Source organism: Pan paniscus, chromosome 5 (genome assembly GCF_029289425.2).
Source record: "Pan paniscus chromosome 5, NHGRI_mPanPan1-v2.0_pri, whole genome shotgun sequence".
NCBI lineage: Eukaryota > Metazoa > Chordata > Mammalia > Primates > Hominidae > Pan > Pan paniscus.
This window is the reverse complement of record NC_073254.2, coordinates 28,465,986-28,490,713: the sequence shown is the minus strand read 5'-3', so window position 1 is coordinate 28,490,713 and position 24,728 is coordinate 28,465,986. Positions and strand designations below refer to the sequence as shown.

Sequence of the window (24,728 nt, the reverse complement as noted above, 5' to 3'; positions counted from 1 at the left end):
ATAACTGGAAAAAAAAAACATAAAAAAACACCTCATGGAATGAGTAGAAGGCTCCCTGTGCTCACTTAAAAAGAAAGACATTGTTTTTATATAAGCCAAATCCATGAGTTCCCATTTACCAGCAATAAGGAAATAAATAAGTTCATACAACTTATTAAAATCTTTTTCTAATTTTAGAAAATTCTAGGGTTTTATACACAACAAAGTATAATGGAAAAAGACTTGAAGTCAGGAAACTTGGGTTAGAATCCTGGTTCCCTCACTTCCAAGTTCCCTGGCCTTTTTAAATCATTTAAACTTTCTGAGTCTCAGTTTGCTCATCTGTCTAATAGTGGGGAGTTGATGCGCAAAGGGTTGAGGAGGAGTGTAATAAAAGTACCTGGCATAATGCCTGGCAATGAAATTTGAGTTAAAACTTGTGATTGTTTTCTTAAAATGTGGAACTGGAAAGACAAGTAACACCTGCACTTAGCAAAAAGAATTGCTACCTTCTCCCTCTTGTCCAAGACCAAGATAAATGTCTGGGTCCAGACAGTGTATTTCTGGAAAGCCAGATCATATGAAAAAGTTATGACTTGGGCATTTAGCATGTTTTTCAGCCAGCCGGTACCTTTGAAACATCCTTTCTGTGTTTGGGGAGTTAACTCAGAAAATGCTACCCAAAAGGCTTCTTCGCAGGCACCTTGTAACCTAAGCTCCACCAATCAGACGTCTAAATCAGAATCTGATTCAGCAGTAGACCAGGGTAGGCAGGAGGATCCACGTAGCATCTCCTTGCTGGTGGTAAAGGTATCCAGACTTCAGAAGCAGCAGTGTCTGCAAACTTGGATTCCTAAGGTGCAGAAATGGCTGCAGTGGCTGGAATTTGTGGAAATTTCAGTTGTGCTGACTTGCTGGCAGCAGTGCAAACTATAGCAACTAATGCTCCATGACAATAGTGACAGTGGAAGGACAGCTTTCTCATCAAACCAGGTCTGCCACATGGTTTGGGACACTGTTCCTGGAAACTGAACTTCAGACCAAGTTCCTAATAATTCCATGATGCAATGGTATTTTAATTAACTCTATTTCTGCCTAATCAGCCAGAGTCAGCTTCTCTTTTGTGCAAGAACTTAGGCAAATGCAAATACAATGACCTTTCTAAAATGCAAACTAATCGTCTCTTGTCTTTGCCTAAAACATCGCCATGATAAAGTCTAAACTCCTTATCTTGGCATATAGGCACTGCTGCATCTCTGGCCTCACCTTTCACTAATAGGCCTCCCACTCCACCATAAGCTGCAGTCACACCAAACTACTTGCCATTACCCAGCATTTCATATTCTTCCTTACCTCAGATCCTTTGCATATGCTATTTCTGGAAGCCAACAAAGATTTCTGAACATTGAAAGTAACGTTAACCTAAATAACAAACAGAGTGAGGCTCTAAAAGGAAATGATGTTTATCTGGGAATAGAGCATTGCAATGGGAATATGCATGCCATCGTAAACCATGTGCATATTGAGGGAGGCAAAGGAAGACATGGGTGTTTGTTTGTTGTTTGTTTTGAAACAGTCTCACTCTGCTGCCCAGGCTGGAGTGCAGAGATGCAGTTTCAGCTCACTGCAACCTCCGCCTCCAGGGTTCAAGGGATTCTCCTGCCTCAGCCTCCCGAGTAGCTGGTATTACAGGCACCTGCCATCACGCCCGGCTAATTTTTGTATTTTTATTAGAGACGGGGTTTCGCCATGTTGGCCAGGCTTGTCTCAAACTCCTGACCTCAGGTGATCCGCCCACCTAGGCCTCCCAAAGTGCTGAGATTATAGGTGTGAGTCACTGTGCCCAGCTGACAAAGGTTTTTAAAGAAAATGATAAGGAAGGCCAGGTGTGGTGGCTCACACCTGTAATCGCAGCACTTTGGGAGGCCGAGGTGGGTGGATCATGAGGTCAGGAGATCGAAACTATCCTGGCTAACACGGTGAAACTCCGTCTCTACTTTTATACAAAAAAATACAAAAAAATTAGCTGGGCGTGGTGGTGGGAGCCTGTAGTCCCAGCTACTTGGGAGGCTGAGACAGGAGAATGGCGTGAACTCAGGAGGTGGAGCTTGCAGTGAGCCAAGATCGTGCCACTGCACTCCAGCCTGGGTGACAGAGCGAGACTCTGTCTCAAAAAAAAAAAAAAAAAAGAAAGAAAGAAATAATAAGGAAGATTATGTAATTGTTTTGAAATATTATCTTTGGCTACAATGATCAATTGCAAGGGTAATGCCAGTCTGAGGTTGGACAGGTAGTTGCTGGGCAGATGTCCTTGGAGAAGTATTTTTTGTATGAGGTTGCAAAGTCCTTTGTCCAAGGTTGTGGTTTTTGTAGTCTTTTTCCTTATCAGGTGAACAAGCGTGAGGATCTTTTTTCTTCTTTTTTTTTTTTTCTTTTTGAGACAGGTCTTGCTCTCTCACCCTGGCTGGAGTGCGGTGGTGTGATCTTGGCTTACTGCAATCTCCGCCTCCCAGGTTCAAGTGATTCTCATGCCTCAGCCTCCCAAGTAGCTGGGATTACAGGCATGTGCCACCACGCCCGGCTAATTTATGAATCTTCTCTTCATGACCTTCTCTGGCTCTATTTGTCAAAGTTTTCTTAACATTAGTGACTCCATTTTGATTCTGACAACTTTCACACTTCATTTCCCAGATGCTCTTGCACTATCTTTGGCCATATAACTATGTTCTAGCCAATGGAGGATGTAAGGGGAAGCGATGTGTTCAACATCCAGGTCATGTTCTTAAAGGGAAGAGGCATATCTTCCCTTTCTTTTTCTGACTGAGTAGAATGCCAGAATGTTGGTGACCCATGTTGACAGATAATGACAACTGTCTAAGATTGGTGAGTCAGTGGGTTTGCCAACACTGTGGAGCCACCATATCAACCTTGTATGGTTACATGAGAGAGAAAAGATCTCAATCTTATCTGTAGAGTTTGTGGTTTTAGATGTTGAACCTACATCCTAAATAGTACAGCAATTTAGCTAGTTAAGCAGAAATTTAATTTAATAAAGACACTTAAGTAAGTCACAGAATTTGCAGGAGAATCAATCAGGCTTGGAGAGTACAGAACCAGGAAAAATGCCCAATGTACTACCATATGACAGCACTACACCAGCAAAGGCCCTGCTGATCATACCTGGTGCTGTGCATTAGATGCCAAAACTGCTCTTACTGCCTCCCCTGAAACTCGATGCCTCCACCATCATCATTACCAGGAAAATGGTGCTTGCCTTCACATTGTTTCCCAAAGCCTCACTCTGGCACATGTCTATATTTGCAGGGCAGAGGTTAGGTCACATATCCAATTGCAAGGGATACTGGGAAAGTGTGTTTCTGGCTTCTCTCTTGGAAAGGCAAGTAGGGCTACTGTGCAGCCATGCAGGCTATGTACTGTGTAGCTCTGAAGGGCCACCATTCACATCCTAGTTATGTGCATGGCTCCCCCTGGAGTTGTACAGTGGTGTATTAGTCAAGGTAGGCTAATATGTATACAAATAACCTCCAAATCTCGGTGGTCTCATATATGAGGGGTGTGTTTCTCACTCATGTCATGGACCAATCATGCACTGTTCAGTAGGCAGCTTTCCGCATGGTGATGCAAGAAGCCTCGCTCCTTCCATCTAGTAGGTTTCACATTCATGCATGCAGAGCAAACATTCACTGTCATCCCATACCATTGATTGGAGAAACCTGGGGCAGAACATAAAAGGTATATACAGTTGGTGCTTGAGGTAAGATGCTGTCAGCAAGAAATGAGTCAAAGCCCACACAGAACAATTTGCTCCAGCCCTGACTACAATCAGAGTCAAGCCTGAAAGGATATGAGGGGGGTACACAAAAGCCATCTGATACACAAATCTCTACATCATTCTTACCTTCAAAGGACCACAATTAAGTCTAGCTCCAAATCCATGAGTCCCTTGAATTTTGTCAAACACCTGATACCTCCAGGGCTGGGATATACAGGGAAAATGACAAAAGTGATCTGAAAATGTTCCTATCAATCTTAAACCAATCACAAGCCTTCATCCAATTTCCCTTAGGTATTGAATGTTGCTAATTCACTTAACTCAGCCATCCTGCACTAGGAGTCCCCCCATGCATTTCTCCCTCGAAGTGCTCTCTGTGGGTAGGAGCTATTCACACATACTCATTCATTCTTTTATTCTTTTTCTTTCTTTCTTTCTTCTTCTTCTTTTTTTTTTTTTTTTTACTTTAAGTTCTGGGATACATGTGCAGAATGTGCAGGTTTGTTACATAGGTATACAAGTGCCATGGTGGTTTCCTGCACCCATCAACCCATCATCTAGGTTTTAAGCCCTGAATGCATTAGGTGTTTGTCCTAATGCTCTCCCTCCCCTTGCCCCCAACCCCCGACAGGCCGGGGTGTTTGATGTTCCCCTCCCTGTGTCCATGTGTTCTCAATGTTCAACTCCCACTTATGAGTGAGAACATGCTGTGTTTGGTTTTCTGTTCCTGTGTTAGTTTGCTGAGAATGATGGTTTCCAGATTCATCCATGTCTCTGCAAAGGACATGAACTCATTCTTTTTTATGGCTGCAACACAAACATTTTTGAACAAAATAATCAAATTAGTCAACGGCATTTTTTAAAGTAAAGAATGTTAAGTTTTTATTACTCTGTTGTTGTATAAGGAGGTGAATAATTTTTTTCACCAGGAAATTCTCATGCAAGAAGGATACTCTTTACCAAGGAGTTTAGTGGAGATTAGGGTTTGACCAGGAGGAAGGAAGTTCTAGAAAAGGAGATAAGAAAGAAAGAGAGGCACCTTGGAAGTGAATGGTGTCTGGGAGAGTTTCAGGAGGGAAGTGAGAGTGAGAAGAGGCTCAGAGGCGCAGCGGACACTGAGGAATTTGAAAGAAGTAGAAAGAAGGGGCAATGGAGCCTCCTCATTGGTCTTGGAACCTCCTCATTGGTCTTGGAACTATAAAAATAACATTTGGAACAATTTTCAGTGACTTTTGTGGTGTTCTTTTTTTCTTTGAATCCTAGAACTGGATTATGTGAATCCTAAGATATATTACATTTATAGGAATCAGCAGTGGTATGATTATTGCAAATTTTGTTTCTTAATTAATTGATTCTGTTGTAACCAAAAAGTTCTATTTTGGTTATATTTTTGCACATGTATCACTCAATGTTATGATAAATATATTCAAATGCTTTAAAGTAACTATGTTGCTCACTCAACAGTTCTCATTCATTCATTCTTTTTTTTTTTTTACTTTAAGTTCTGGGATACATGTACAGAATGTGCAGGTTTGTTACATAGGTATACATGTGCCATGGTGGTTTGCTGCACCCATCAACCCGTCATCTAGGTTTTAAGCCCTGCATGCATTAGGTATTTGTCCTAAAGCTCTCCCTCCCCTTGCCCCCCAACCCCCGACAGCCCCAGTGTGTGATGTTCCCCTCCCTGTGTCCATGTGTTCTCATTGTTCAACTCTCACTTATGAGTGAGAACATGAGATGTTTGGTTTTCTGTACCTGTGTTAGTTTGCTGAGAATGATGGCTTCCAGCTTTATCCATGTCCCTGCAAAGGACATAATGTCATACTTTTTATGGCTGCATAGTATTCCACAGTGTACATGTGCCATATTTTCTTTATTCAGTCTATCATTGATGGGCATTTGGGTTGGTTCCAAGTCTTTGCTATCACACACGCTCACTCATTCGAAGAGAGTATATGTCACCAAGCTCTTCCACGCCAAGCCCTCAAGTCCCCAGACCCAAACCCTCATATGTGTGAAAATCACCTCCTGAATGTCGTTTAGCTTGGTAAACTTTTTCCAGGAAAAGATGTTTCCACTTTGGGCTGCACAAACTCTGCATTCTAAGTTTCCATTTCCTAGGGGATTTCCTTTCAAGAAATGCCCCAAAGAAAAAAGACAAAAAGGAGAGGGGAAGTCCTGTTCATTATACTTCAGAATATGTTCTCCTCCTTCTCCCCAGCTCTGAACTCATCCCCACAAATTGCTTTCCCAAATAACTCACTGGGCAGGGCTGTAACAGGGTCCCACAGGATGCTCTCATCCACTTACCCAAGTGTCTCCAAGTGGCTGGCATCAGTGGGCACCTTTTCTTAACTAATAGGACCCTTCCTTGGCTGTCGGGTGGGCCTGCATGTGGTACTTCTTCAAGCCCGCTACAAGCTCTGCAGATGACAGTAAACCTGCTGACCCCGAAGTGCTCTGCTCAGCTCCTCAAAGTGCTGTTTCTCATTGGGTGCACCCTGAGCTCAAAGATGTCTACAGTGCAGTGTTTTCTTATCGCAGACACTCAAGTGATTCCCTTAAAGAATTTGGTTAAAGCAAGGCTAGCAGATTCTTCTAATTTTGTAGCTGCCTTAGGGAGGGAGGGAAAATAACCCAGAGAGTTATACTCAAGACTCCAACTCTGGAGGACTCTGGCAGCATCCCACTGGTCATTCTCATTTCTTCCTCAGATTAAAAGGCAGTGTATCCCAGTCTGCTACCTTTTCTCAGCCTGCACACTCACGTCGGCCATGTACATGCGTTTAGGTTGTGTATTTCATGAGATCACCACCTGCCATTCACATCAGAAGTGTCTTTATTTCTTTATGGGGTTTGGTGGGTGATTTCTTTTTTTGGCTTTTTTTCCTCCAAAGATAAGAATGTGTACATCCAGTATAAAATTTTTCCAGCAAATGGAAGTAAAGTGCCTTGTTCTAACAGGATAGATATAAACAATGCCACTTTAACTTATTTTAAAAAGAAAACCTTGTTGATCTAGCAATAACTAAAATAACCTGAGTTTCTAAATGAGTTGCTCCTTTCATGAGTGATGGGCTAATCAGCAATTGCCATAAAATTACTAATAAATTGCTTTTTGATATTAGTGTGCTGGTTACATTTGCTATTTTATATTGTAGTTCATATCATTTGTCATTTTATTGTATCAGACGGCATTGCTGAGTTCACATTTTAAATCTACAATCATAATATAACCACTAATAGTATTTACCATGAATAATTCAAAGTAATAACTATTATATGGAAATAAATTAGAAATTAATAATTAATGCTAGGCTAATTATTTTATAGCAATAATTTATTTTAATTATGAAATTGTAATAATTGCAAAATTTTAATGTGTATTAAAATTCAGCAGCTTGTTACTATACATTACTTTAAAATGCTATAAATTCTAATATAAGAATGCTGAGCCTAGGCCGGGCACGGTGGCATACGCTTGTAATCTCAGCACTTTGGGAGGCGGAGGTGGGCGGATCACCTGAGGTCAGGAGTTCGAGACCAGCCTCAACATGGAGAAACCCCTGTCTCTACTAAAAATACAAAATTAGCCAGGTGTGGTGGTGCATACCTGTAATCCCAGCTACTCGGGAGGCTGAAGCAGAACTGCTTGAACCTGGGAGGCGGAGGTTGTGATGAGCCAAGATCACGCCACTGCACTCCAGCCTGGACAACAAGAGTGAAACTCCGTCTCAAAAAAAAAGAATGCTGAGCCTTTAAATTATTTCTCCACACTGGAGAATATAGCTTCCCAAAACTAAAATTAATTTAAAACCTACTTAAGGTCTACTATGTCAAAAGAAAGGTTGTAAAATCTAGAATCGTTTCTATAGAAAATAAAATACTAATGCAAGTAAGTATTGAAATCATCATAAAGAATTTTATTTCCATGAAAAGAAGACATAATTATTTTATACAAATTATTATGTCCTCTTTTATTAATTATCTTTAGTTGCATGGTTGGTGGCTTAAAGCAGTAAACATTATTATCCGACATAGTGTTTGAGTCTTATCAGGGGCATTTTAACTGGGTGGTTCTGGCCAGGATGTCTGGCCAAGCTGCAGTTCAGATTTTGGCAGGGGCTGCAGTCAGCTCAAGGCCTGCCTGGGCCGGATGCTCTACCTTCAAAATGGCGCACTCACAGGGCTGTCAGGAGGAGGCCTCAGTTCCTCACTGTGTAGGCCTCTCCAAGGGGCTGCTCATGCCGTGGCAGCTATCTTCCCACAGAGTAAATGACCCAAGTGATGTACTCTCACTTCTGCCATATGCTATTAGTCACACAGGCAGTCCCTAGAAGATGGAGAAGCATGCACGGGACATGAATATCAAGAAGCAGAATAATACTGAGAACCACCCTGGAGGCTGCCTACCACACCGAGTGACTTTGAGTTCTTAATTACTCTTATTTAAAATGTAAATTTTCTTCTAATTTGATTGGTACCATTCATATAGATTAACTTTATGGTTGTTTTATTAAGACATAATTAACACATTCATTTCCTTAAATATTTCTTGATAAGTGATGCCTCAAAAAGCTGGCTTTGGCCAGATGCCATGGCTCATGCCTGTAATCCCAGCACTTTGGGTGGCCGATGGGGGTGGATCACTTGAAGTCAGGAGTTTGAGACCAACCTGGCCAACATAGCAAAAACCCGTCTCTACAAAAAATACAAAAATTAGCCAGGCGCTGTGGCGGGTGCCTGTGTCCCAGCTACTTGGGAGGCTGAGGCAGAGAATTGCTTGAACCCGGGTGGCAGAGGTTGCAGTGAGCTGAGATCACACAACTGCACTCCAGGCTGGGGAACACAGAAAGACTCCATCTCAAAGAAAAGAGAAGAAAAAAAAGAAAGGAAAGGAGAGGAAGGGAAGGGGAGGGGAGGGGAGGGGAGGGGAGGGGAAGGGAGGCTTTGAGGTTGTGATGACTCTGAAACAATTCCCCTGGGGGTGGGGTGTGGTGTGCATACTCATTTCAGAGACTTCAACCATCGTCTCTTTGCAGATGGTAAATCCGTATCTCCTGCCAGACCACTCTCCTGACTTGTATCTCCAAGCTGCCTACCAGACATACTCATTTACACATTCTACAAGCACTTCAAACTCAACTTGCCCAAAGTCAATACTTCCTCAAAAATTACTTTGTTCTTCTTCAGTAATCCCTTTGATATCACGAGGCAGCACATCAACCCAGTTGCCTGAGCCAGAAACATGGTGTCATCCCTGAATTCTCATGAACATGTATATCCAATCACTTATCAAGTCCTATTGATTTGACCTCTTCAGCATCTCCCAAATCTCCTCTAGATGCGACAGCCTCCAACACCACGATGGTTCAGATGCTCAGCCTTCCTCCCCAGTTCTCCCAATTACCTTCTAATCACTCTGCCTCTGATCTCATCTTCCCTTACTCTGGTCTAGCTTTTACATTGCCCACTAAAGTAATTTTAAATGTGAGTTTAATCACATTGTTCCCTGACTTGAAGTCCTGCCATATACATTTGGTGCCAAATACATTTCTTGGTTTGGCAAACAAGGCACCCTCAAGCCTGCTTCAGCCTATTTTTCTAGTCCTCTTTCTCATTAGACCCCAACATAAACCCTAAGCTCCAGTCCTAATAAACTTTTCAGAATTCTTTGAATCATCTGCATGGTCTCCTAACTTCCGGGTCTTTGCACATGTTACCTCTACTTGTAATATTTTTCCACTCCCTTGTTTACCATCCCAGATCTTTGCCATCTTTGCAAACATAGCTCCAGTGTCACCTCCTTTGGGCAGCCTTCCCTGATTTCCCAATCTGAGCCAGAGGCCCCCTCTTCTGTATTTTCCCACAGCATCACATGCATATCTCTATGGATGTAATACACAGTTTGACAAGCATATGTTCCTCCACCTTTGAAGACAATGACTGCATCAATGTTATTCAGCTGTTCAGTCCTAGTTACATAACAGTCCCTTGATAAGTGATAGTGAAAAGCAAAAAGGGGCAGAGTGCCTTTTCCCCTCTCAAGGGCCTGGCTGGAAGCAGAACACTTACATATGTTCCCATATGTTGCAGCTCTAGTCCTTACGTTCCTAGGGTGGGGAAAGTTGCAGGAAGTCAGGGACCCCAAACGGAGGGACCGGCTGAAGCCGCAGCAGAGGAACATAAATTGTGAAGATTTCATCTTAATATGGACATTTATCAGTTCCCAAATAATACTTTTATAATTTCTTATGCCTGTCTTTACTTTAATCTCTTAATCCTGTTATCTTAGTAAGCTGAGGTTGTATGTCACCTCAGAACCACTGTGATAATTGTGTTAACTGTACAAATTGATTGTAAAACATGCATGTTTGAACAATATGAAATCAGTGCACGTTGAAAAAGAACAGAATAGCAGCGATTTTTATGGAACAAACAAAGACAACCGTAAGGTCTGACTGCCTGCAGGGTCAGGCAAAAAGAGCCATATTTTTCTTCTTTCAGAAAGCCTATAAATGGACATGCAAGTAGGAGAGATATTGCTAAATTCTTTTCCTAGCAAGGAATGTTAATATTAATACCCTGGGAAAGGAATGCGTTCCTGGGGGGAGGTCTATAAACGGCCGCTCTGGGAATGTCTGTCTTGGGCAGTTGAGATAAGGACTGAGATACGCCCTGGTCTCCTGCAGAACCCTCAGGCATACTAGGGTTGGGAAAACTCCGCTTTGGTAAATTTGTGGTCAGACCGGTTCTCTGCTCTCGAACCCTGTTTTCTGTTGTTTAAGATGTTTTTCAAGACAATATGTGCACCGCTGAACATAGACCCTTATCGGTGGTTCTGCTTTGCCCTTTGCCTTGTGATCTTTGTTGGACCCTTATCAGTGGTTCTGCTTTTGCCCTTTGTCCTGTTCCCTCAGAAGCACGTGATCTTTGTTAGACCCTTATCAGTTGTTCTGCTTTTTGTCCTTTGAAGCATGTGATCTTTGTACATACTCCCTGTTCTTAAACCCCCTCCCCTTTTGAAACCCTTAATAAAACCTTGCTGGTCTGAGACTCAGGCAGGCATCATGCTCCTACCAATATGTGATGTCGCCCCTGGCGGCCCAGCTGTAAAATTCCTCTCTTTTTATTGTCTCTCTTTATGTCTCAGCTGGCTGACACTTATGGAAAATAGAAAGAACCTACATTGAAATGTTGGAGGCGTGTTCCCCCAATAGGGGAAATGATGCTACTTGCTTAGAAGCTGGCCCTCTCGGCATGCGAAATTATACTGCCTCCTTCTAACTGATGTTACAGGTTTGATCAATACCCATTTCCCTACTTTTGCTTTGTTTTCCTTTTCTGTTGAAGCAGAGAGGCCAAACGTGACTTTCCAGCCTTTCTTACACCTGAGGCTGGTTAATGACACAGTTCCAACCAATGAGATGTGAGCAAAAGGCCCTGGGAAGGCCATCCCTTCCTGAAATAAATGGCAAAGTCTTAGTGTGAGGATTCGGCTACTTCACCTTTCTCTTTTCCTCCAGCCTGGAATGTGGTTGTGGGGCCTTGTGATGCAGCAGCCATCTTGTGAATATGAATCCAGCAGGCCTAAAAATGAAAACCACTCACTGAGCAGGATAGAGCAGAAAGACAGAAGAAGTCACAGTCTTTCATGACATTGCTGAGCACTGAATCAGCCCTGAATTGCCAACTTCCAATAATGTTCTGTAAAATTAAATAAATCCCTAATTGTTTGAGCTACCAAAGGTCAAGTTTTCTGTTATTTGCAACCAAAAGCATTTCTAAGAGATATGATACCCTGTGGAGGTATAAATTTCTTATTACCTAGGACTCCTTGGAGTTATGTATAATATTAATAACCAACATAGGTACTATTTATTGAGCTCATACTACAGATCAAGCACAGTAATAAATGCTGATGATTCATTATCTCATTTTATTTTATTTTATTATTATTATTATATATTTTTTGAGACGGAGTCTCACTCTCTCACCCAGGCTGGAGTGCAGTGGCACAATCTCAGCTCACAGCAAGCTCCGCCTCCCGGGTTCATGCCATTCTCCTGTCTCAGCCTCCCAAGTAGCTGGGACTACAGGTGCCTGCCACCACACCTGGCTAATTTTTTGTATTTTTAGTAGAAACGAGGTTTCACTGTGTTAGTCAGGATGGTCTTGATCTCCTGACCTTGTAATCTGCCTGCCTTGGCCTCTCAAAGAGCTGGTATTACAGGTGTGAGCCACCACGCCTGGCCATGATCTCATTTTAATCCTCACCTAAGAGATAGATGGTATTACTATTATTATTATTATGACAGAGTTCTTCTTAAGCATGGGATAATTCAATGAGAGAGACAAGGAAACTCACCTAAGGTCACCCAGTAAGCGTCAGAGAGTGTCATGCTCATAAGCACTGTATTGATCTGCAAATAACACCAGCCATTTGATCTTAATTTTTGGAGGACAGACAGCATTCCATGCCTGAAGCCTTTCTGTTACCTGAGAACTGTCAATACAACAGAGCTTGGCTCATAATGATACTTACACCACCTGTGTATAAACAAAACTAGCGTAACCAAATAAAATGGTGTTATTGTAAAGAGCTCATGGGAATTTGAGCAGGGTAGCCTTTTGGAAAGCACCAAAAGGGGCCTATTTGGCTTTGAAGTGCAAGGTAGCCTAGGCAGAGGCTACATGAAAAATATTTGGCCAAAATGCTCCACATAATAAGGTCTCAAGAAATTCTGGAGTTGTCAGCTGGTGCTCTGAGAAGGGAAGTGGACTCTGGAAGAAAGGAGGGAGGGGAGGAAGGGCACTTCCTCTTGAAGCAGTGAGAAATCCCCTCTAGTGGGGAATGGCAGGAAAAGGTACAAGAAGAGCGAGGAGTAATACACAATCTGAAGCAGTTTTCTGCATATGCTATAATTACTCCCTGAAACTTCAGAAACATCTGTTAATTGAAATAGCCTTGCATTAGCATTGTTTTGGAGAAGGAGTAAAACATGGCAGTAGGCCAGGTGTGGTGGCTCACACCTATAATCCCAGCACTTTGGGAGGCTGACGTGGGTGCATCACTTGAGGTCAGGAGTTCGAGACCAGCTTGGCCAACACGGTGAAACCCTGTTTCTACTAAAAAATACAAAAATTAACCAGGCATGGTGGTGCATGCCTGTAATCCCAGCTACTCAGGAGGCTGAGGCAGAGAGTCACTTCAACCCAGGAGGCAGAGGTTGCAGTGAGCCGAGATCGCACCATTGCACTCCAGCCTAGGTGACAGAGCAAGACTCTGTCTCAAAAAAACAATAATAATAATCAGTGGCAGTACTTTCAAAAATCTACACGGGGATGAGATGACAGGTTCCAGCTGCAAACCCACCTGTGTTGTAGATAGATTCTGTATTTTCCCCAAATACATCGAGTCACTAGAACCTTTGGAGGTACAGGAAGAGGAACGAGATCACTTAGGACGGAGGATAAAGCCTTTTTATTGGATAATACTGAAGAGGATGTTAGGGGAAAGGTAAAGCACTTAAAGTCACTTGGGTTTCAGGGGTTTATTAAAAATTGGATGATATTCTAGACCAGCACTGTCCAATACATATATAGCCACAAACATCAGCCATATGTTTAATTGTAAACTTTCTGGTAGGTACATTTTAAAAAGTAAAAAGAAATACATAAAATTACTTTTAATAATTCCTATGATTTGAATATGTTCCCCAAAGTTTATGTATCAGAAACTTTATCCCCAATGCAGCAATGTTGGGGGTACAGCCTAATAAGTGGTGATTAGGTCATGAAGGCTCTGCCCTTGTGAGTGGATTAATGTTGTTATTGAGGGAGTAAGTTAGTTATCTCAAGAGAGGGCTTGTTAGAAAAATGAGTTTGGCCCTCTATTTCTCTCCCACACATTCTCTTGCTCTCCTGCCTTCTGCCATGGGATGATGAAGCAAGAAGGCCATCACCAGATGCCACCCCTTGACCTTGGACTCCAGCCTCCAGAATTGTAAGAAATAAAGCTCTGTTCTTTATAAACTAACCAGTGTTAGACATTCTGTTATAGCAGCACAAAATGGACTAAGAAAATAATATAGTTTATTTAATCTAACAAAATTTTTTTTATCATGTAACGAATGTTTAAAAATACATGAGATATTTCATATTCTCTTTTTGCACTAAGACTTTGCAATCCATTTGGTAATTTATACTTACAGCTATCTCAGTTTGAGCTAGCCACATTTGAAGTGCTCAATAACACCAAACCTTACCTCTTTAAGTTTTTTTTTTTAAGTTTAACAATTTTTCATGGCAATTTGCCTAAAATATAGTACTATAAACTTGGGTGTCTCCCCTTTTTTGCAACTTTTTCTCTATTATAAAAATTTTCTCCCTTTTTTGCAGCTTCTCTATTATTTTCTACTATGGTCGTTTGTAGAAAAGCTGAAAAATACAGAAAAGTACAAAGAAAGAAATTTAATCCATCCATAAACCACCTTTCAGAAATAATCACTGCAAAAATTTTAATATATGGTTCTAAATTAAATATACATACATATATATCTCAAATTAAGATATAGTGTATAAAATATACAGTATTATTTGCTTCCTTTTTCACTTTTAAAAAAGTTATGTGATGCCCAAACTGAGGTCATCTTTCTCTGCACATTCAGAAGAATCAATACCGTTTTCAGCATGCCACAGATAGCATTATGAATCCTTCAGTCCCTAAGGTTAAATAAATGTTATCTATTCCCAATCCTTTGTTATGGACGTCTCTTCTGTCACTGTAAGTTTATGGGGTTTTTTCTTCTCCAAATTATGAGAGTTCATCTTTTTCTCTTCATATACAATGTTTTCACCTAATTCATTTCTCACGTGCATTACCGTAACAGTAGCTTCTTTGGTCTCCCTGTGTCCAATTTCTTCCATTTCAAAACATCCTGGTTATTGATGCAAGACTAATTTTCAAAATGTCATTTTTGATCTGTTGGTAGGAAGAAGACAGAAGAGATGGGAGATTAAGCAGCCAGCTTTGAATCTCTGAAATAGAAATACACACTCCAGGGAAATCTGTGCTTCCAATGGGAATATAATTACCCCTCCATATCCTCCCCCTTCACATCCAACCCATCATAGAAAAGGAAAGTCTGACACAAGATACTTATTAAAACCTCAAAAAGGTATTAGAGCCCAGTTTCTCTAAGAAAGGATACTGGAGGCCGGGTGCAGTGGCTCACGCCTGTAATCCCAGCACTTTGGGAGGCCAAGGCAGGCAGATCACAAGGTCAGGAGTTTGAGACCAGCCTGGCCAATATTGTGAAATCCCGTCTCTACTAAAGATACGAAAAATTAGCCATGCGTGGTGGTGCACCCCTGTAATCCCAGCTACTTGGGAGGCTGATGCAGGAGAATCGCTTGAACCCAGGAGGCGGAGGTTGCAGTGAGCCGAGATTGCGCCATTACATTCTAGCCTGGGCAACAGGGCAAGACTCCATCTCAAAAAAAAAAAAAAAAAAAAAAAAAAGAAAGGATACTGGAAATTACAGCTACCTTTTCCCCACCAATGCATAGATACAGAAAAGCTGACAGAGCACTAGAACTATGCCCTCCAGCCACAGTCCAGAGGGCAAAACAAATGGGTCTTGCACAAAAATGAGAAAGGATTTGAGGAGAAATTACACCCAAGTAAATTGAAAGTCTGGATAGACTCCCCTACATTAAACATTAAGAAGATGAAAACAAATACTGTCTGCATTATGAAAATCTATTACTTTTTTAAAAGGAGGACAAAGAAACAACCAGACTAAGAAAAAAAAGATATGGAACCCAGTGTTGAAGAAAATATAACTCAAAGGAGAGAAGGAAATTCTCTATAACGGCTTCTCTATAAAGCAACTAAAAAAATATGAATTCTATAAATAAGAACTTAAAGACAAGATGAAATACAAAACAACAACAGGAAAAGAGAAACTTACAATTCTAAGTAAACAGATTAAAGACTAAAAGAATACTCACCATAACTCATAGATTCTGCTTCTTATATATGACATTACACACAGATAAAAGAGACCCAGGCTCTGGGCCCTGCTCTTTAGAGGACCAAGGATATCACAAAGACCAGGAAGATAAATTTATTAAAGAACACGTGGGCATCTCTGATGTTCTGTGCTGGCACAGCAAAACCCACAACCCTAAACCTACTCTCATAATTCACACCCCTCAGGCCCCAAGGAAAGGTTTCTTCTGATGTACCGAAGAATGCCAAACGCCATGAAGGTTTTTGCGCCTTTGCCAATATCAGAGATGGACACTGCTCAGGAGAATGAGAAAGATTTGAGCTGAAGAATTTAAGGAGGATAATAGACCAATTCACTTGCTTGTCAGATACATAGTCTCAGCATGAATCCCATAGATTCTTACTGAAGAAAGTATCATTTCCCAGAAGGCCAAGCATTCATTCTCTCATGTCTTTTTGTATCTAATTCATTGGTTTTGAAGGTACTAAAATATTAGAGCATATTCACAACTGTTACACATGGCATCTGAGGAGCATTTTGCAACATTAAACAACTCATATTACATATTATTCTTAAAGGTGTATGTACATACAGACAAGAAATAACTTATGTGAAGTGTAGTTCCAATTATTTACGTTGGTAACTATGTGGACTTTGAACATTAACACTACAAACAGTTTTACAATGTAAAAATCTTTTACTATTACTGTATTAAACTTTTAAAATACTAAATAAAATATCAACTTTATGTAATTTTGATTTTTGTTCAATGTAATTATTATTTATTTTTATTTTTATTTTTATTTGCGACAGAGTGACTCTGTTGCCCAGGCTGGAGTGCAGTGGCACAATCTCAGCTCACTGCAACCTCCACCTCCCGGGTTCAAGCCATTCTCCTGCCTCTGCCTCCCAAGTAGCTGAGATTACAGGAGCCCACCACCATATCTGGCTAATTTTTGTACTTTTAGTGGAGACAGGGTTTCACCATCTTGGGCAGGCTGGTCTCAAACTCCTGACCCATCAGGTGATCTGCCTGCCTTGCCCTCCCAAAGTGCTGGGATTATAGGCATGAGTCACTGCACCCAGCCTGTTTTGTCTTTTGATAGAGAAATTTCAGGCAGGGTGCAGTGGCTCACACCTGTCATCCCAGTGCTTTGGGAGGCTTAGGTGGGAGGATTGTTTGAGGCTGAGAGATCAAGAGACCCTTCTCTACAAAAAAATTCAAAAAATTAGCCTGGTATGGTGGTATGTGCCTGTATAGTCCCAGCTACTTGGGAGGCTGACATGGGAGAACTGCTTGAACCCAGGAGCTCAAGGCTGCAGTAAGCTATGATTGTGCCACTGCATTCCAGACTGGTTGACAGAGGAAGACACTGTCTCTTAAAAAAAAAAAAGTTTTTAAATTTCAATTTTAGAAGAAAAATATAAAAATCATTAAAACAATTTAAAAATTTAAATTTTTACATCCTTTTCGTTTTTGATGAAAATTATTCAAATTTTGTTCTTTTTAAATTTTTAATCATATATATAGATATAATTTTTTTTTTGAGACGGTGTCTCGCTCTGTCGCCAGGCTTAAGAGTGCAGTGGCGCACGGCTCACTGCAACCTCTAGTTTGAGTGATTCTCCTACCTCAGCCTCCTGAGTAGCTGGATTACAGGCACATGCCACCACACCCAGCTAATTTTTTGTATTTGTAGTAGAGATGGGGTTTCACCATGTTGGCCAGGATGGTCTTGACCTCCTGACCTCATGATCCTCCTGCCTTGGCCTCCCAAAGTGCTGGGATTACAGGCATGAGCCACTGTGCCCAGCCTCTTCTATATATATATTTTTTAATTACGTGAAAATGTGAAAAACGGCTGGACGCGGTGGCTCACACCTGTAATCCCAGCACTTTGGGAGGCCTATGCGGGCAGATTACGAGGTCAGGAGATCGAGACCATCCTGGCCAACACAGTGAAACCCCATCTCTACTAAAAATACAAAACATTAGCCAGGCGTGGTGGCAGGCGCCTATAGTCCCTGCTACTTGGGAGGCTGAGGCAGGAGAATGGCGTGAACCCGGGAGGCGGAGCTTGCAGTGAGCCAGGATTGTGCCACTGCATTCCAGCCTGGGTAACAGAGCGAAACTCAGTCTCAAAAAAAAAAAAAAAAAAGAAAATGTAAAAAAGTTCTTAAAAAACAAATTATATGAAAATCTTCATTATACCAACATAATGAGTGATTTTGCTAAAATGAAAGAAAAATTAATGTTATGAATAGACAGAAAGCATATGAACTATAAAAGTTTTTACTTTAGTACACATCTAACCATTGCTGGCCCATGAACAGAACACTCAAATATGCCCAATTATAATTACATGCATCACCTTTAATATTTTGTCAAATTTCAGTCATGTAAAAACCATGGCTTTTACACATATTGTCTATTTTGTTAGTATGAAACTATATTTGTCAAAGAAGAAGGATAGAGCATATTTTTTAATTTAATAATTTCTTAGTTTGGTTTATAACTTCTAAATATTTAGATATATGGAGGATGGGCCTGCATTTATTTTCTTGCTCTTATTCCTACAAATATCAGGAGCAGCACTGCTTATCAGTAAGGAACAAAATTGATATAGCAAAAAATTAAATTATTCCCAAGAAGGAAAGTCTTGAGACAAATAAAGTGAGCATAAGGAAATAAAACCCAAAAAGTTGTTTAAGAAAAATGAATAGATATGGAAAATAAAAGTGACCCAGGTCCAATGGAGAAATCTGCTGAACACTTACCTTAGCCAAGTGCTCAAATTTAGTGCAATGAATGATGGGAAAGCCTGAGGCAGTATGCATCCCAATGTGATGAACTGAACACTACACACTAGCTGTTCTTGCAAAAAATGGGTAATCTGAATCTAATCATAAGCAAATAATTGGACAAATTTGAATTGTGGGACATTTCACAAGACAACTTGTCTGGACTTCTCAAAAATGTCATCGTCATAAAACCTCCCTCCCCACCCTTCCCAGAAAATAACTTAAAGATTGCTCTAGATTAAAGAAAATGAAAGACATCATTTTAAAAAAGTGACCCAATATATAGATAATTGTCCCTTGAAGTAAAAATTCAACAAAGCAACAGAAAAATTATCAAAAATATGTGAAAACAAAGCCAGACACAGTGGCTCACACCTGTAATCCCAGCACTTTGGGAGGCCAGGGTGGGTACATTCCTTGAGCTCAGGAGTTCAAGACAAGTCAGGGCAACATAGAAAGACCCCCAACTCTATTAAAATATATTTTTATATATAATATAATAATATTATATATTATACGTAAATATATATATAAAGAAAACATTCTCTAAAAGAAAAATGGAACCCACAGATTGAAAAGAAAGTTCTCCTTTAAGTAAGATTTGTACCAAATGAAATGCTTAAACAGGAGAAGTTAGTTATATCTTGACCTTCCTTAGGTCCTCTTGGTTACCATTATATGGTCCAGTGGCAATTGTATTGTCACACACCTTTCTTACTCTACTTTACACATTAGTTTCTGATTTTTCCTCCCTTCTATCTTTTTTCTCATCTCATGACACTGGCGGAGTGGCTAACATAGTTAACTATGTGTAAAATAAGAGTAAGTAGGCTCAGAATGAGTGCCTAATGGCCTTTATTGTGGCATAAAGAGCTCAGGTTTGGTGAAGGTTACTGATAAAACTGAGAGGCATTCTTTACTTCCAGCTTCAGGGCTATGTTCTTAAATGCAGATGTTATCAGGCGTCTGACTTTCATAGAAGGGAAGAGAAAGGATCAGGGAGAATCCCTTCTACTTCTCTCAATTTCCCATCTTAGTACACATTAGAAAAAACTTTTATCAAGACTTTCACCTCCTGAGGAGCATCCTCGTTTCCTCATCCTTGACTTTTGACCTACGTATATTATTATAACTGATGTGAGTGTCTTGTAGGCAGTATATAACTAGGCTGTGCTTTCTTCTTTTTTTAATCCATTCTGACATTCTCTCTGTTTTAATTGGCATGTTGAGACCAAAGGTTGGCCAACTATGGCCCATGGGCCAAATCCAACCCACCACCTGTTTTTGAAACAGAACAATATGTAAAAGAGATTGCTTGTGGTTCACAAAGCCGAATATTTACTATATGGCTTTTTAAAAACATTCCTCAACCACTGATTTAGACCATTTACACTTAATGTAATTATTGATATGTTTAGATTGATGCCTAATATTTTATTGTTTGCTTTTAGTTTTTATCTCTGTTTTTTGTTCTTCTATTTCTCCTTTCCTATCTCCTTTTGGGTTACTTGAACATTTTTTAATATTACATTTTATCTATTATGTGTTTTGACTTGATCATAGCTCACTGCAGCCTCAAACTCTTGGGCTCAAGTGATTCTCCCACCTCAGCCCCCTGAGTAGCTAGGACTATAAGCATTCACCACCATGTCTGGCTTTCTTTTTTTTTTTTTTCTGTAGAGGTGGGGTCTCACTATGTTTCCTAGGCTAGTCTTGAATTCCTGACCTCAAGCCATCCTCCCACCTCAGCCTCCCAAAGTATTGGGATTACAGGCATGAGCCTCTGTGCCCAACCTGTATCTCTTTGTACAGTATCTTTATGGATTGCTCTAGGGATTACAGTAGACATGTTTAACTTTTTCTAACTCTACTTAGAATCAGTATTTTACCACTGTAAGTGCAATATGAAAACTTCACTACCATATAGGTCTCTTTATCCTTGCCCTTTTATTTTGTAGTTATTATATACCACATCTATAAACATTAAAAACTTCACCATTGTTTGAATTTTTGCTTTCTATCATTTAACATATTTTAAAGAACTAAAGAGGAGAAGAATATTATACTTATCTTGGTATTTGCCATTTCTGTTGCTCTTCCTTTATTCCTAATGCTCCAAGTTTCCTTTTGGTATCATTTCCCTACTATATGGTGAATTTCCTTTAGCAATTCTTTTAGTGCAAGCTTACTAAAAACAACTCCTCTTAGTTTTCCTTCATCTGAGGATGCTTTATTTCATCACTTCATTACTGAAGGATATTTTTGCTAGTAATAGAACCCTGGGTTGACAGTTCAAGCTAGGCGAGCTCATACATTGGAAAAAATACTGAACTAAACATCAGTTCAGTGGTACTTTGATTTTTGTCTTCTTCACTGATGTGCCTGCTATTATTTACTTTTCAGAGTCCTCAAATAGTGGCTCTGTGCATTCTGTCCAGCTTTTATGGCTGCATTCAGGGGGAAAGACAGGGTGGAGTGTGCTTATTCCACTTTACCCAGAAGGAGAATCCTTTCTTCACCCTTTAACACCCTTCAATTACGGAGAATAGTAGTTTGATTAGAGGAAGTTGACATTCCCCCATCAGTGTTTACTAGTAAGAGTATCAGTATGCTAAAGGTCACATCCAGGAATGTTCCAACTCCTTTGTTCTCTCTTTGACCTGCTTGCACCAGAGACAATGAGCCCTTGACCTTTCTGTTACTACCTGCTAAAACAGGCCCAGGAGATCTTTCAGGGATAGCTCTGGCCATCTTCCATCTCTTTTCTCCTGATGACACCTAGAAGATATAAGGCCACCTAAACTTCTCACAGATGGTGGCTAAGTCAGAGTCTGCTCTGTGAATCCAGCTTTACTCATGGGAGGTCCCTAAGTCTAGATACGGAGAGAGAGTAAGACGGCCCCACTTTGGCCCCAGATCCAAGTATATTCACCAATCCAACTTTGTCATAAAGTCCAACTTTGTCATAAAGTCCAACTTTGTCATGGTTCACATGGGGGTTGTCTGGCTCCTGCCTGATCCATTAATTAGTTGATACTTCTTCTTCTTCATTGGCCATTAGATTCCTGTATCTAGTCTCTCTATACATAGACAGAAGTCCAACATGTCTAGATTATCCTAATGTACACTAATGTATCCGGGATAGGAATCAGAAGCCCTATCCCAGCTGGTTTAAGTAAAAGCAACTTATTGGATTACATAAATAAAATGCCAATTTCAGCCTAAGCTAGAATCAGACACTCAAAAGGACCTGTCTCTTCATTTCTCAGTCTTCTTTTCTTCATAAGGGCTTTAGTCTTAGGCCACATGGTAGCCCCAGGAGCTCACGGTTCAAATCATCCTATACCTAGACATCACAATAAAATAAGACGACCTCTTCCCAATAGTTCCTATTAAGAACCCTAGAATTGGGCCAGGCGTGGTGGCTCACACCTGTAATCCCAGCAATTTGGGAGGCTGAGGCAGGCAGGTCACTTGAGGTCAGGAGTTTGAGACTAGCCTGGCCAACATGGTGAAACCCCATCTCTACTAAAAAATACAAAAATTAGCTGGGCATGGTGGTGCTTGCTTGTAATCCCAGTTACGTGGGAGGCTGAGACAGGAGAATCGCTTGAACCCAGGAGGTGGAGGTTGCAATGAGCCAAGATTGAGCCACCACACTCCAGCCTGGGCAACAGAGTGAGACTCCATCTCAAATAAACAAACAAAAAAAGAATCCTAGAATTGAAGCTTTTTTTTTTTTAGATGGAATTTCACTCTTGTTGCCCAGGCTGGAGTGCAATGGTGCAATCTCAGCTCACCGCAACCTCCACCTCCTGGGTTCAAGCAGTCCTCCTGTCTCAGCCTCCCAAGTAGCAGGGATTACAGGCATGTGCCACCACACCCAGCTAATTTTGTATTTTTAGTAGAGACAGGGTTTCTCTAGACTGGTCTCGAACTCCCGACCTCAAGTGATACGCCCGCCTTGGCCTCCCAAAGTGCTGGGATTACAGGCGTGAGCCACTGTGCCCGGCTGCTCATTAACTTTGATTGGGTGACATGCCCATGCCTGTGGTCTGCGGAGCGATCAGTCTCTCCAAACCGCATGGACTGAGAGTGGAGAAGAGCCACTGCCCATGGAAAACTAGGGTGCTGAGACCAAAAGAAAGGGAATGCTTTGGAAAATAAAACAACAGGTGTCACATCCAAGGAAAAGTGGATGCTATCCAACCTGTAGTTAGAACTGACATTCATTATACTCCTATCATAGGCCAGGCACTGTGCTAAGTGCTTTACATATGTTATTGTATTCAATATGGCTGGTAATAGTAATACACGAAAAGTTAGTCAACATCATTAGGCATCAGGGAAATGTTATGTTAAAAATCACAATAAGGTACCATTTTATGAGGACTGAAAATATCAAAATTTGGCAAGGATGTGGAACAACCGAAACGCTCATCTATTGCTAAGAGTGTGAAAGGGTGCAGTCGCTTTGGAAAAACAATTCAGCAGTGTCTAAAGTTAAGCTACCATATGATTCAGCAATTTGACCCAGATACTTTCCCCAACAGGGATAAAAATTATGTCCACACAAGGTCTTATACAAGAATGTTCATAACGCCCTATGCATAATAGCCAAAAACTATAAGCAAAGCAAATGGCCATTAATAGAATGGATGACCGCTTGTGGTATGGTCATACAATGGAATACTATTCAACAATTAAAAGCAACTAATTACTGATACAATAGCATGGATGAATCTCATTGATATTGAAGTCAGACGCAAAGCAGAAGAAAGACACAAGGCAATGCATATTGTAGGTCTCCATTTACAAGAAGTTCAAAAAAAGACAAAACTAATCTATGGTCATTGAAATTTGAAAATAGTTGTCCGGGCGCGGTGGCTCACGCCTGTAATCCTAGCACGTTGGGAGGCCAAGGTGGGCAGATCACAAGGTGAGGAGTTCAAGACCAGCTTGGCCAATATGGTGAAACCCCGTCTCTACTAAAAATACAAAAATTAGCCAGGCGTGGTGGCAGACACCTGTAATCCCAGCTACTCGGGAGGCTGAGGCAGGAGAATTGCTTGAACCCGGGAGGCAGAGGACACAGTGAGCTGAGACTGCACCACTGCACTCCAGCCTGGGTGACAGAGCAAGACTCCGTCTCAAAAAAAAAAGAGAGAAAATAGTTGCCTTGGGGTGGTGGTGGATTGTCTGGAAAACTGGCACGAAATAACTTTCTGGAGCAATGAAAATGTTCTAGATCTTGACTGGGTGGTATATACAACTGCTAAATGTCATCAAGTTGCTAAATGACATTTATCAACTGCTAAATGTCACCTAAGTCTGTGGAATTTACTGTATGCAAATTATACCTCAATTTTTAAAAATTACAAAGGACTAACATTAAAGTTTGTGCCACAGTTTAATCGTTCCTCTAATGTTGTGCACTATTTTCCCATTTTTTCACAATCACAAATTATGATACAATGACTATCTTTTGTGCATATGTGAAATTACCAATATTAAGCATTTTGACCCATAAAAATGACAAGTTTGTATAGTCAAACCTAGTAGATATTTAATATTTTGGATTATTCCCATTATCCCCATTTTTAGTTAGGTGACTTGAGAAAAGTTTACAAATTTTTGTTGATACTCATTGCTAAACTGCTTTTTCTACCAATTTTATAAATGTATACTCCTTTTACAAAACTGTCTTAGGTTGGTGCAAAAGTAATTGCGGTTTTTGCCATTACTTGCAATGGCAAAAGCCGCAACTACTTTTGCACCAACCTATGACTTGAATCCTATTTTTCAGTTCTTCAAATTTTGATAGACACTTATCTTGCACATCCATATGCACGCTCCTCGATTCCCAGCACTTTGTACATCTCTCATGGCTCATAACACATTCTTCTTCCATCACGTATGTGTACACATATGGCTGTATAGGAAAACAGCTTCTGGAGGATAAGAACAATTTGTTTTGCGGTTTTTTATTTTTAATAAAATCTCCTAGCTTGGTGCCTTATGCATTTCATTTATTCATTCAACTAACATCTTCCAAATTCACATAAGGGACCAGTTATCTGTGAATGGTGTAACAGGCCTTCAAAAAGTCCACGAAACTAAACATTACCAGTTTC

The 24,728-nt window shown here is 40.7% G+C and overlaps 1 long non-coding RNA gene across 3 annotated transcripts; it reads right to left on the bottom strand.

The window, feature by feature from the left end:
* Window positions 1-1,477: 1,477 nt before the first annotated feature.
* Window positions 1,478-24,722, bottom strand: LOC117980529 (uncharacterized). 3 transcript variants are annotated; one of them, XR_008625565.2, is made up of 7 exons: window positions 14,660-24,722; window positions 11,284-11,365; window positions 7,961-8,108; window positions 7,389-7,483; window positions 6,086-6,198; window positions 5,531-5,577; window positions 1,478-3,713 (listed from the first exon to the last, which is right to left on the bottom strand). It is a non-coding gene; the product is annotated as an uncharacterized LOC117980529 (long non-coding RNA). The 3 variants fall into 3 exon arrangements; XR_010112383.1 differs by lacking the exon at window positions 7,961-8,108 and having other exon boundaries at window positions 1,478-4,967; XR_008625564.2 differs by lacking the exon at window positions 7,961-8,108.
* Between the last annotated feature and the right edge of the window lie 6 nt (window positions 24,723-24,728).